The following is a 12,322-nucleotide window of genomic DNA, read 5'->3' as shown; positions in this document are numbered from 1 at the left end:
AATCGGAGCATGTTTGGATTGAAAATTAGTGCTCAATGCAGATTTTTCAAGTCTCTTGGTGCTTAAGAGGCCATGGAAAATCCGGGCCTTCCCCATACCATTGTACCCAAACATGCTTTGATGGGGACCCAAATTTGCAACAAGCATGTGGGAGGGGCCCACCCTCACATGCTTACAAAGTTTGGTAACAATTGGAGCATATTTCAATTGGTAATTAGCGCCCACCCATTGCCAATTTTTCAAGTCTCTTGGTGCTTAAGAGGCCGTGGAAAATCCATGCCTTCCCAATACCATCGTACCCAGACATGCTCCAATGGGAGCCAAACTTCGCAAGCATGTGGGAGGGGCCCACCTCCACATGTTTGCAAAGTTTGGTCACAATCAGAGCATGTTTGCATTGGTAATTAGCGCCTAGTGTGGATTTTTCAAGTCTCTTGGTGCTTAGGAGGCCATGGAAAATCCGGGCCTTCCCCATACCATCATACCGAAACATGCTCCGATGGGAACGAAACTTTGCAAGCATGTGGATGTGGGCCCCTCCCACATGCTTATAAAATTAATCATGATCGGAGCATGGTTGGGTTAGTAATTAGCGCCCAGTGCGGATTTTTCAAGTGTCGGTGCTTAAGAGGCCATGGAAAATCCGGGCCTTCCCCATACCATCGTACCCAAACATGCTCCAATGGAAATCAAACTTTGCAAGCATGTGGGAGGAATGCACCCCCACATTCTTGCAAAGTTTGGTCACAATTAGAGCATGTTTAGATTGAAAATTAGTGCCCAATGCGGATTATTCAAGTCTCTTGGTGCTTAAGAGGCCATGGAAAATCCGGGGCCTTCCCCATACCATCGTACCCAAACATGCTCCCATGGGGGCCAAACTTTGCAAGCATGTGGGAGTGGGCCCCTCCCACATGCTTGCAAAGTTTGGTCACAATCGAAGCATGTTTGAATTGGTAATTAGCACCCAGTGTGGATTTTTCAAGTTTCTTGGTGCTCTTGAGGCCATGGAAAATCCGGGCCTTCCCCATATCATCGTACCCAAACATGCTTCGATGGGAACCAAACTTTGCATGCATGTGGGAGGGGCCCACCCCCACATGCTTGCAAAGTTTGATCACAATCCGAGCATGTTTCGATTTGTAATTAGTGTCCAATGTGGATTTTTCAAGTCTCTTGGTGCTCAAGAGGCCATGGAAAATTCGGGCTTTCCCTATACCATCGTACCCAAACATTCTCCAATGGGGACCAAACTTTGCAAGCATGTGGATATTGGCTCCTCCCACATGGTTGCAAAAATTGGTCATGACTGGAGCATGTTCGGGTTAGTAATTAGCGCCCAGTGCGGATTTTTCAAGTCTCTTGGTGCTTAAAAGGCCATGGAAAATCCGGGTCTTCCCCATACCATCGTATCAAAACATGCTCCGATGGGAATCAAACTTTGCAAGCATGTGGGAGGGGCCCACCCCAAAATGCTTGCAAAGTTTGGTCAGAATCGGAGCATGTTTGGATTGGTAATTAGCGCCCAGTGTGGATTTTTCAAGTCTCTTGGTGCTTAGGAGGCCATGGAAAATCCGGGCCTTCCCCATACCATCGTACCCAAACATGCAACGATGGGGAACAAACTTTGCAAGCATGTGAGGGTGGGTCCCTCCCACATGCTTGCAAAGTTTGGTCATGATCGGGTGGTCGGGTAAGTAATTCGTGCCCAGTGCGCATTTTTCAAGTCTCCTGGTGCTTATGAGGCCATGGAAAATCGGGGCCTTCCCCATACCATCGTACCCAAACATGGTCTGATACTTGCAAAGTTTGGTCACAATTGGAGCATGTTTGGATTGAAATTACTGCCCAATGCGTATTTTTCAAGTCTCTTGGTGCTTAAGCAGCCATGGAAAGTTACCATCGTACCCAAACATGCTCCGATGGGGACCAAACTTTGCAAGCATGTGGGAGTGGGCCCCTCCCACATGCTTGCAAAGTTTGGTCACAACCGGAATATGTTTGAATTGGTAATTAGCGCCCAGTGTAGATTTTTCAAGTCTCTTGGTGCTCTTGAGGCCATGGAAAATCCGGGCCTTCCCCATACTATCGTACCCAAACATGCTTCGATGGGAACCAAACTTCGCAAGCATGTGGGAGGGGCCCACCCCCACATGCTTGTAAAGTTTGGTCACAATCGGAGCATGTTTCCATTTGTAATGAGTGCCCAATGTGGATTTTTCAAGTCTCTTGGTGCTTAAGAGGCTATGGAAAATCTAGGTCTTCCCCATACCATCGTACCCAAACATGCTCCGATCATGACCAAACTTTGCAAGCATGTGGGAGGGGCCCACCCCCACATGCTTGTAAAGTTTATTCAGAATCGGAGCATGTTTGAATTGGTAATTAGCGCCCAATGTGGATTTTTCAAGTCTCTTGGTGCATGTGGATTTTTCAAGTCTCTTGGTGCTTAAGAGGCCATGGAAAATCCGGGCCTTCCCCATATCATCGTACCCAAACATGCTCCAATGGGAAGCAAACTTTGCAAGCATGTGGAAGGGGCCCACCCCCACATGCTTGCAAAGTTTGGTCAGAATCGGAGCATGTTTGGATTGGTAATTAGTCCCTAGTGTGGATTTCTCAAGTCTCTTGGTGCTTAGGAGGCCATGGAAAATCCGGGCCTTCCCCATACCATCATACCCAAACATGCTTCGATGGGAACCAAACTTTGCAAGCATGTGGGGGTGGGCCCCTCCCACATGCTTGCAAAGTTTGGTCATGATCGAAGCGTTTTCAGGTTACTTATTCGCGTCGAGTGTGGATTTTTCAAGTCTCTTGGTGCTTACAAGGCCATGGAACATCAGGGCCTTCCCCATACCATCGTACCCAAACATGCTTTGATGGGAACCAAACTTTGAAAGCATGTGGGAGGGGCCCACCCCCACATGCTTGCAAAGTGTGGTCACAATCGAAGCATGTTTGGATTGAAAATTAGTGCTCACTGCAGATTTTTCAAGTCTCTTGGTGCTTAAGAGGCCATGGAAAATCCGGGCCTTCCCCATACCATTGTACCCAAACATGCTCCGATGGGGACCAAACTTTGCAAGCATGTGGGCGTGGGCCCCTCGCACATGATTGCAAAGTTTGGTCAGAACCGGAGCATGTTTGAATTGGTAATTATCGCCCACGAGTGTGGATTTTTCAAGTCTCTTGGTGCTCTTGAGACCATGGAAAATCCGGGCCTTCCCCATACCATCGTACCCAAACATGCTCCGATGGGGACCAAACTTTGCAAGCATGTGGGGGTGGTCCCCTCCCACATGCTTGCAAAGTTTGGTCATGATCGGGTGGTCGCGTTAGTAATTTGCCCCCAGTATAGATTTTTCAAGTCTCTTGGTGCTTACGAGGCCATGGAAAATCGGGGCCTTCACCATACCATCGTACCCAAACATGGTCCGATGCTTGCAAAGTTTGGTCACAATCGGAGCATGCATGTTTGGATTGAAAATTAGTGCCCAATGCAGATTTTTCAAGTCTCTTGGTGCTTAAGCGGCCATGGAAAGTCCTGGCCTTCCCCATACCATCGTACCCAAACATGCTCCGATGGGGACGAAACTTTGCAAGCATGTGGGAGTGGGCCCTTCCCACATGCTTGCAAAGTTTGGTCACAACCGGAGCAAGTTTGAATTGGTAATTAGCGCCCAGTGTGGATTTTTCAAGTCTCTTGGTGTTCTTGAGGCCATGGAAAATCCGGGCCTTCCCCATACCATCGTACCCAAACATGCTTCGATGGGAACCAAACTTTGCAAGCATGTGGGAGGGGCCCACCCCAAACTTTTATCAGCATGTGGGAGGGGCCCACCCCCACATGCTTGTAAAGTTTGGTCATAATCGGAGCATGTTTCAATTTGTAATGAGTGCCCAATGTGGATTTTTCAAGTCTCTTGGTGCTTAAGAGGCCATGGAAAATCCGGGCCTTCCCCATACCATCGTACCCAAATATGCTCTGATGGGTGGGACCAAACTTTCCAAACATGTGGATGTGGGCCCCTCCCACATGCTTGCAAAAATTGGTCAAAACATGATGCGAGCATGTTCGGGTTAGTAATTAGCGCCCAGTGCAGAGTTTTCAAGTCTCTTGGTGCTTAAGAGGCCATGGAAAATCCGGGCCTTCCCCATATCATCGTACCCAAACATGCTCCAATGGGAAGCAAACTTTGCAAGCACGTGGAAGGGGCCCACCCCCACATGCTTGCAAAGTTTGGTTAGAATCGGAGCATGTTTGGATTGGTAATTAGTCCCTAGTGTGGATTTCTCAAGTCTCTTGGTGCTTAGGAGGCCATGGAAAATCCAGGCCTTCCCCATACGATCATACCCAAACATGCTCCGGATGGGAACCAAACTTTGCAAGCATGTGGGGGTGGACCCCTCCCACATGCTTGCAAAGTTTGGTCATGATCGGAGCGTGGTCGGGTTACTTATTCGCGCCGAGTGGGGATTTTTCAAGTCTCTTGGTGCTTACAAGGCTATGGAAAATCGGGGCCTTCCCCATACCATCGTACCCAAACATGCTTCGATGGGAACCAAACTTTGAAAGCATGTGGGAGGGGACCACCCCCACATTCTTGCAAAGTGTGGTCACAATCAAAGCATCTTTGGATTGAAAATTTGTGCTCAATGCAGATTTTTCAAGTCTCTTGGTGCTTAAGAGGCCATGGAAAATCCGGGCCTTCCCCATACCATTGTACCCAAACATGCTTCGATGGGGACCCAAATTTGCAACAAGCATGTGGGAGGGGCCCACCCTCACATGCTTACAAAGTTTGGTAACAATTGGAGCATATTTCAATTGGTAATTAGCGCCCACCCATTGCCAATTTTTCAAGTCTCTTGGTGCTTAAGAGGCCGTGGAAAATCCATGCCTTCCCAATACCATCGTACCCAGACATGCTCCAATGGGAGCCAAACTTCGCAAGCATGTGGGAGGGGCCCACCTCCACATGTTTGCAAAGTTTGGTCACAATCAGAGCATGTTTGCATTGGTAATTAGCGCCTAGTGTGGATTTTTCAAGTCTCTTGGTGCTTAGGAGGCCATGGAAAATCCGGGCCTTCCCCATACCATCATACCGAAACATGCTCCGATGGGAACGAAACTTTGCAAGCATGTGGATGTGGGCCCCTCCCACATGCTTATAAAATTAATCATGATCGGAGCATGGTTGGGTTAGTAATTAGCGCCCAGTGCGGATTTTTCAAGTGTCGGTGCTTAAGAGGCCATGGAAAATCCGGGCCTTCCCCATACCATCGTACCCAAACATGCTCCAATGGAAATCAAACTTTGCAAGCATGTGGGAGGAATGCACCCCCACATTCTTGCAAAGTTTGGTCACAATTAGAGCATGTTTAGATTGAAAATTAGTGCCCAATGCGGATTATTCAAGTCTCTTGGTGCTTAAGAGGCCATGGAAAATCCGGGGCCTTCCCCATACCATCGTACCCAAACATGCTCCCATGGGGGCCAAACTTTGCAAGCATGTGGGAGTGGGCCCCTCCCACATGCTTGCAAAGTTTGGTCACAATCGGAGCATGTTTGAATTGGTAATTAGCACCCAGTGTGGATTTTTCAAGTTTCTTGGTGCTCTTGAGGCCATGGAAAATCCGGGCCTTCCCCATATCATCGTACCCAAACATGCTTCGATGGGAACCAAACTTTGCATGCATGTGGGAGGGGCCCACCCCCACATGCTTGCAAAGTTTGATCACAATCCGAGCATGTTTCGATTTGTAATTAGTGTCCAATGTGGAATTTTCAAGTCTCTTGGTGCTCAAGAGGCCATGGAAAATTCGGGCTTTCCCTATACCATCGTACCCAAACATTCTCCAATGGGGACCAAACTTTGCAAGCATGTGGATATTGGCTCCTCCCACATGGTTGCAAAAATTGGTCATGACTGGAGCATGTTCGGGTTAGTAATTAGCGCCCAGTGCGGATTTTTCAAGTCTCTTGGTGCTTAAAAGGCCATGGAAAATCCGGGTCTTCCCCATACCATCGTATCAAAACATGCTCCGATGGGAATCAAACTTTGCAAGCATGTGGGAGGGGCCCACCCCAAAATGCTTGCAAAGTTTGGTCAGAATCGGAGCATGTTTGGATTGGTAATTAGCGCCCAGTGTGGATTTTTCAAGTCTCTTGGTGCTTAGGAGGCCATGGAAAATCCGGGCCTTCCCCATACCATCGTACCCAAACATGCAACGATGGGGAACAAACTTTGCAAGCATGTGAGGGTGGGTCCCTCCCACATGCTTGCAAAGTTTGGTCATGATCGGGTGGTCGGGTAAGTAATTCGTGCCCAGTGCGCATTTTTCAAGTCTCCTGGTGCTTATGAGGCCATGGAAAATCGGGGCCTTCCCCATACCATCGTACCCAAACATGGTCTGATACTTGCAAAGTTTGGTCACAATTGGAGCATGTTTGGATTGAAATTACTGCCCAATGCGTATTTTTCAAGTCTCTTGGTGCTTAAGCAGCCATGGAAAGTTACCATCGTACCCAAACATGCTCCGATGGGGACCAAACTTTGCAAGCATGTGGGAGTGGGCTCCTCCCACATGCTTGCAAAGTTTGGTCACAACCGGAATATGTTTGAATTGGTAATTAGCGCCCAGTGTAGATTTTTCAAGTCTCTTGGTGCTCTTGAGGCCATGGAAAATCCGGGCCTTCCCCATACTATCGTACCCAAACATGCTTCGATGGGAACCAAACTTCGCAAGCATGTGGGAGGGGCCCACCCCCACATGCTTGTAAAGTTTGGTCACAATCGGAGCATGTTTCCATTTGTAATGAGTGCCCAATGTGGATTTTTCAAGTCTCTTGGTGCTTAAGAGGCTATGGAAAATCTAGGTCTTCCCCATACCATCGTACCCAAACATGCTCCGATCATGACCAAACTTTGCAAGCATGTGGGAGGGGCCCACCCCCACATCCTTGTAAAGTTTATTCAGAATCGGAGCATGTTTGAATTGGTAATTAGCGCCCAATGTGGATTTTTCAAGTCTCTTGGTGCATGTGGATTTTTCAAGTCTCTTGGTGCTTAAGAGGCCATGGAAAATCCAGGCCTTCCCCATACCATCGTACCCAAACATGCTCCGATGGGGACCAAACTTTCCAAGCATGTGGATGTGGGTCCCTCCCACATGCTTGCAAAAACTTGTCATGATCGGAGCATGTTTGGGTTAATAATTAGCGCCCAGTGAAGATTTTTCAAGTCTCTTGGTGCTTAAGAGGCCATGGAAAATCAGGGTCTTCCCCATATCATCGTACCCAAACATGCTTCGATGGGAACCAAACTTTGCAAGCATGTGGAAGGGGCCCACCCCCACATGCTTGCAAAGTTTGGACAGAATCGGAGCATGTTTGGATAGGTAATTAGTGCCCAGTGTGGATTTGTCAAGTCTCTTGGTGCTTAGGAGGCATTGGAAAATCTGGGCCTTCCCGACACCATCGTACCCAAACATTCGCCGATGGGAACCAAACTTTGCAAGCATGTGGGGGTGGGCCCGTCCCACATGCTTGCAAAGTTTGGTCATGATCAGAGCGTGGTCGGGTTAGTTATTCGCGCCCAGTGTGGATTTTTCAAGTCTCTTGGTGCTACGAGGCCATGGAAAATCGAGGCCTTTCCCATACCATCGTACCCACACATGCTTTGATGGGAACCAAACTTTGAAAGCATGTGGGAGGGGCCCACCCCCACATGCTTGCAAAGTATGGACACAATCGGAGCATGTTTGGATTGAAAATTAGTGCTCAATGCAGATTTTTCAAATCTCTTGGTGCTTAAGAGGCCATAGAAAATCCGCGCCTTCCCCGTACCATTGTACCCAAACATGCTCCGATGGGGACCAAACTTTGCAAGAATGTGGGAGTGGGCCCCTCCCACATGCTTGCAAAGTTTGGTCTCAACCGGAGCATGTTTGAATTGGTAATTACCACCTACAAGTGTGGATTTTTCAAGTCTCTTGGTGTTCTTGAGGCCATGGAAAATCCGGGCCTTCCCCATACCATCGTACCCAAACATGCCCCGATGGGGACCAAACTTTGCAAGCATGTGGGGTGGGCCCCTCCCACATGCTTGCAAAGTTTGGTCATGATCGGGTGGTCAGGTTAGTATTTCGCGCCGAGTGCGGATTATTCAAGTCTCTTGGTGCTTACGAGGCCGTGGAAAATCGGGGCCTTCCCCATACCATCGTACCTAAACATGGTCCGATGCTTGCAAAGTTTGGTCACAATCGGAGCATGTTTGGATTGAAAATTAGTGTCCAATGCGGATTTTTCAAGTCTCTTGGTGCTTAAGTAGCCATGGAAAGTCCTGGCCTTCCCCGTACCATCGTACCCAAACATGCTCCGATGGAGACCAAACTTTGCAAGCATGTGGGAGTGGGCCCCTCCCACATGCTTGCAAAGTTTGGTCACAACCGGAGCATGTTTGAATTGGTAATTGGCGCCCACTGTGGATTTTTCAAGACTCTTGGTGCTCTTGAGGCTATGGAAAATATGGGCCTTCCCCATACCATCGTACCCAAACATGCTTCGATGGGAACCAAACTTTGCAAGCATGTGGGAGGTTCCCACCCCAAAATTTGCAAGCATGTGGGAGGGGCCCAACCCCACATGCTTGTAAAGTTTGGTCACAATCAGAGCATGTTTCGATTTGTAATGAGTAACCAATGTGGATTTTCAGGTCTCTTGGTGCTTAAGAGGCCATGGAAAATCCGGGTCTTCCCCATACCAACGTACCCAAACATGCTCCGATGGGAATCAAACTTTGCAAGCATGTGGGAGGGGCCCACCCCCACATGCTTGTAAAGTTTGGTCAGAATTGGAGCATGTTTGGATTGGTAATTAACGCCCAGTGTGGATTTTTCAAGTCTCGTGCTTAGGAGGCCATGGAAAATCCGGGCCTTCCCCATACCATCGTACCCAAACATGCTCCGATGGGGACCAAACTTTGCAAGCATGTGGGGGTGGGCCCCTCCCACATGCTTGCAAAGTTTTGTCATGATCGGGTGATCGGGTTCGTAATTCGCGCCCAGTGCAAATTTTTCAAGTCTCTTGGTGCTTACGAGGCCATGGAAAATCGGGGCCTTCCCCATACCATCGTACCCAAACATGGTCTGATGCTTGCAAAGTTTGGTCACAATTGGAGCATGTTTGGATTGAAAATTAGTGCCCAATGCGGATTTTTCAAGTCTATTGGTGCTTAAGCGGCCATGGAAAATCCTGGCCTTCCCAATACCATCGTACGCAAACATGCTCCGATGGGGACCAAACTTTGCAAGCATGTGGGAGTGGGCCCCTCCCACATGCTTGCAAAGTTTGGTCACAACCGGAGCATGTTTGAATTTGTAATTAGCGGCTAGTGTGGATTTTTCAAGTCTCTTGATGCTCTTGAGGCCATGGATAATCCGGGCCATCCCCATACCATCGTACCCAAACATGCTTCGATGGGAACCAAACTTTGCAAGCATGTGGGAGGGGCCCACTCCAAACTTTGCAAGCATGTGGGAGGGGCCCACGCCCACATACTTGTAAAGTTTTGTCACAATCGGAGCATGTTTCGATTTGTAATGAGTGACCAATGTTGATTTTTCAAGTCTCTTGGTGCTTAAGAGGCCATGGAAAATCCGGGCCTTCCCCATACCATCGTACCCAAACATGCTGGGGACCAAACTTTCCAAGCATGTGGGTGTGGGCCCCCCACATGCTTGTAAAAATTGGTCATGATCGGAGCATGTTCGGGTTAGTAATTAGCCCCAGAAAACCTCATTTAGATGCAGTGAGACGCATTATGCGATATGTAAAGACCACTGCACATTATGGTCTTCTTTATGAGCATCCACTGCAGATTTTTCAAGTCTCTTGGTGCTTAAGAGGCCATGGAAAATCCAGGCCTTCCCCATATCATCGTACCCAAACATGCTCCGATGGGAACCAACGATGGAGACCAAACTTTGCAAGCATGTGGGAGTGGGCCCTGCCCACATGCTTGCGAAGTTTGGTCACAACCAGAGCAATTTTGAATTGGTAATTAGTGCCCAGTATGGATTTTTCAAGTCTCTTGGTGCTCTTGAGGCCATGGAAAATCCGGGCCTTCCCCATACCATCGTACCCAAACATGCTTCGATGGGAACCAAACTTTGCAAGCATGTGGGAGGGGCCCACCCCAAACTTCTATCAGCATGTGGGAGGGGCCCACCCCCACATGCTTGTAAAGTTTGGTCACAATCGGAGCATGTTTCGATTTGTAATGAGTGCCCAATGTGGATTTTTGAAGTCTCTTGGTGCTTAAGAGGCCATGGAAAATCCGGGCCTTCCCCATACCATCGTACCCAAATATGCTCTGATGGGTGGGACCAAACTTTCCAAACATGTGGATGTGGGCCCCTCCCACATGCTTGCAGAAATTGGTCATGATCGGAGCATGTTCGGGTTAGTAATAACCGCCCAGTGCAGAGTTTTCAAGTCTCTTGGTGCTTAAGAGGCCATGGAAAGTCCGGGCCTTCCCCATATCATCGTACCCAAACATGCTCCAATGGGAACCAGAATTTGCAAACATGTGGAAGGGGCCCACCCCCACATGCTTGCATAGTTTGGTCAGAATCGGAGCATGTTTGGATTGGTAATTAGCCCCTAGTGTGGATTTCTCGAGTCTCTTGGTGCTTAGGACGCCATGGAAAATCTGGGCCTTCCCCATACCATCATACCCAAACATGCTTCGATGGGAAACAAACTTTGCACGCATGTGGGGGTGGGCCCCTCCCACATGCTTGCAAAGTTTGGTCATGATCAGAGCGTGGCCGGGTTATTTATTCGCGCCCAGTGCGTATTTTTTAAGTCTCTTGGTGCTCACAAGGCCATGGAAAATCGGGGCCTTCCCCATACCATCATACCCAAACATGCTTCGATGGAAACCAAACTTTGAAAGCATGTGGGAGGGGCCCACCCCCACATGCTTGCAAAGTGTGGTCACAATCGGAGCATGTTTGGATTGAAAATTAGTGCTCAATGCAGATTTTTCAAGTCTCTTGGTGCTTAAGAGGCCATGGAAAATCCGGGCCTTCCCCATACCATTGTACCCAAACATGCTCCGATGGGGACCAAACTTTGCAAGCATGTGAGAGCTTGCAAAGTTTGGTCACAACCGGAGCATGTTTGAATTGGTAATTACCGCCCACGAGTGTGGATTTTTCAAGTCTCTTGGTGCTCTTGAGACCATGGAAAATCCGGGCCTTCCCCATACCATCGTACCCAAACATGCTCCGATGGGGACCAAACTTTGCAAGCATGTGGGGGTGGGCCCCTCTCACATGCTTGCAAAGTTTGGTCATGATCGGGTGGTCGGGTTAGTAATTGGCCCAGTGCGGATTTTTAAGTCTCTTGGTGCTTACGAGGCCATGGAAAGTCAGGGCGTTCCCCATACCATCGTACCCAAACATGGTCCGATGCTTGCAAAGTTTGGTCATAATCGGAGCATGTTTGGATTGAAAATTAGTGCCCAATGCGGATTTTTCAAGTCTCTTGGTGGTTAAGCGGCCATGGAAAGTCCTAGTGGCCTTCCCCATACCATCGTACCCAAACATGCTCCGATGGGGACCAAACTTTGCAAGCATGTGGGAGTGGGCCCTTCCCACATGCTTGCAAAGTTTGGTCACAACCGGAGCAAGTTTGAATTGGTAATTAGCGCCCAGTGTGGATTTTTCAAGTCTCTTGGTGCTCTTGAGGCCATGGAAAATCCGGGCCTTCCCCATACCATCGTACCCAAACATGCTTTGATGGGAACCAAACTTTGCAAGCATGTGGGAGGGGCCCACCTGTTATATGTACATTATGTGTGCTATGTTATATACACATTATGTGTGCATATACTAGGAGGCTAACCCACATTAGGCTTGTGAGCATGGGAGCATGGGAACAAGCTCTAGTGGAGCATGGGTTAGGACTAACCTTAAGGTTTAAGGTTAGGGTCAGGCATCCAAGGGTCACACATGAGGAATGGAAAGTCAAGAGTCACTTGAGGGCCCTCCTATATAATAGGGGCATGGGGCACACTCAAGGGGGCTTGGAGCTTGAGAGCTTGGAGGCTTATGCTATGGTCTCTTGTGTAGAGGTCCATATCTACTCACCTACCATTTCACACTATAGCTATATGCTATTGGATTGTGTTATACCTCTTGATGGTATGGGACATCAAGGTAGAGGTATGATGTATTTCATTCATTATTCATGTGTGCATCCCTTGGGCTCGGGGGTGGTTGGGTGGTTGAGTTTATGCCTGATTTATGCATG

This window comes from Cibotium barometz, chromosome 15, assembly GCF_041138505.1.
Source record: "Cibotium barometz isolate CiBa-2024 chromosome 15, ASM4113850v1, whole genome shotgun sequence".
NCBI classification, from domain to species: domain Eukaryota; kingdom Viridiplantae; phylum Streptophyta; class Polypodiopsida; order Cyatheales; family Cibotiaceae; genus Cibotium; species Cibotium barometz.
Note: the sequence above shows the minus strand (reverse complement) of the source record.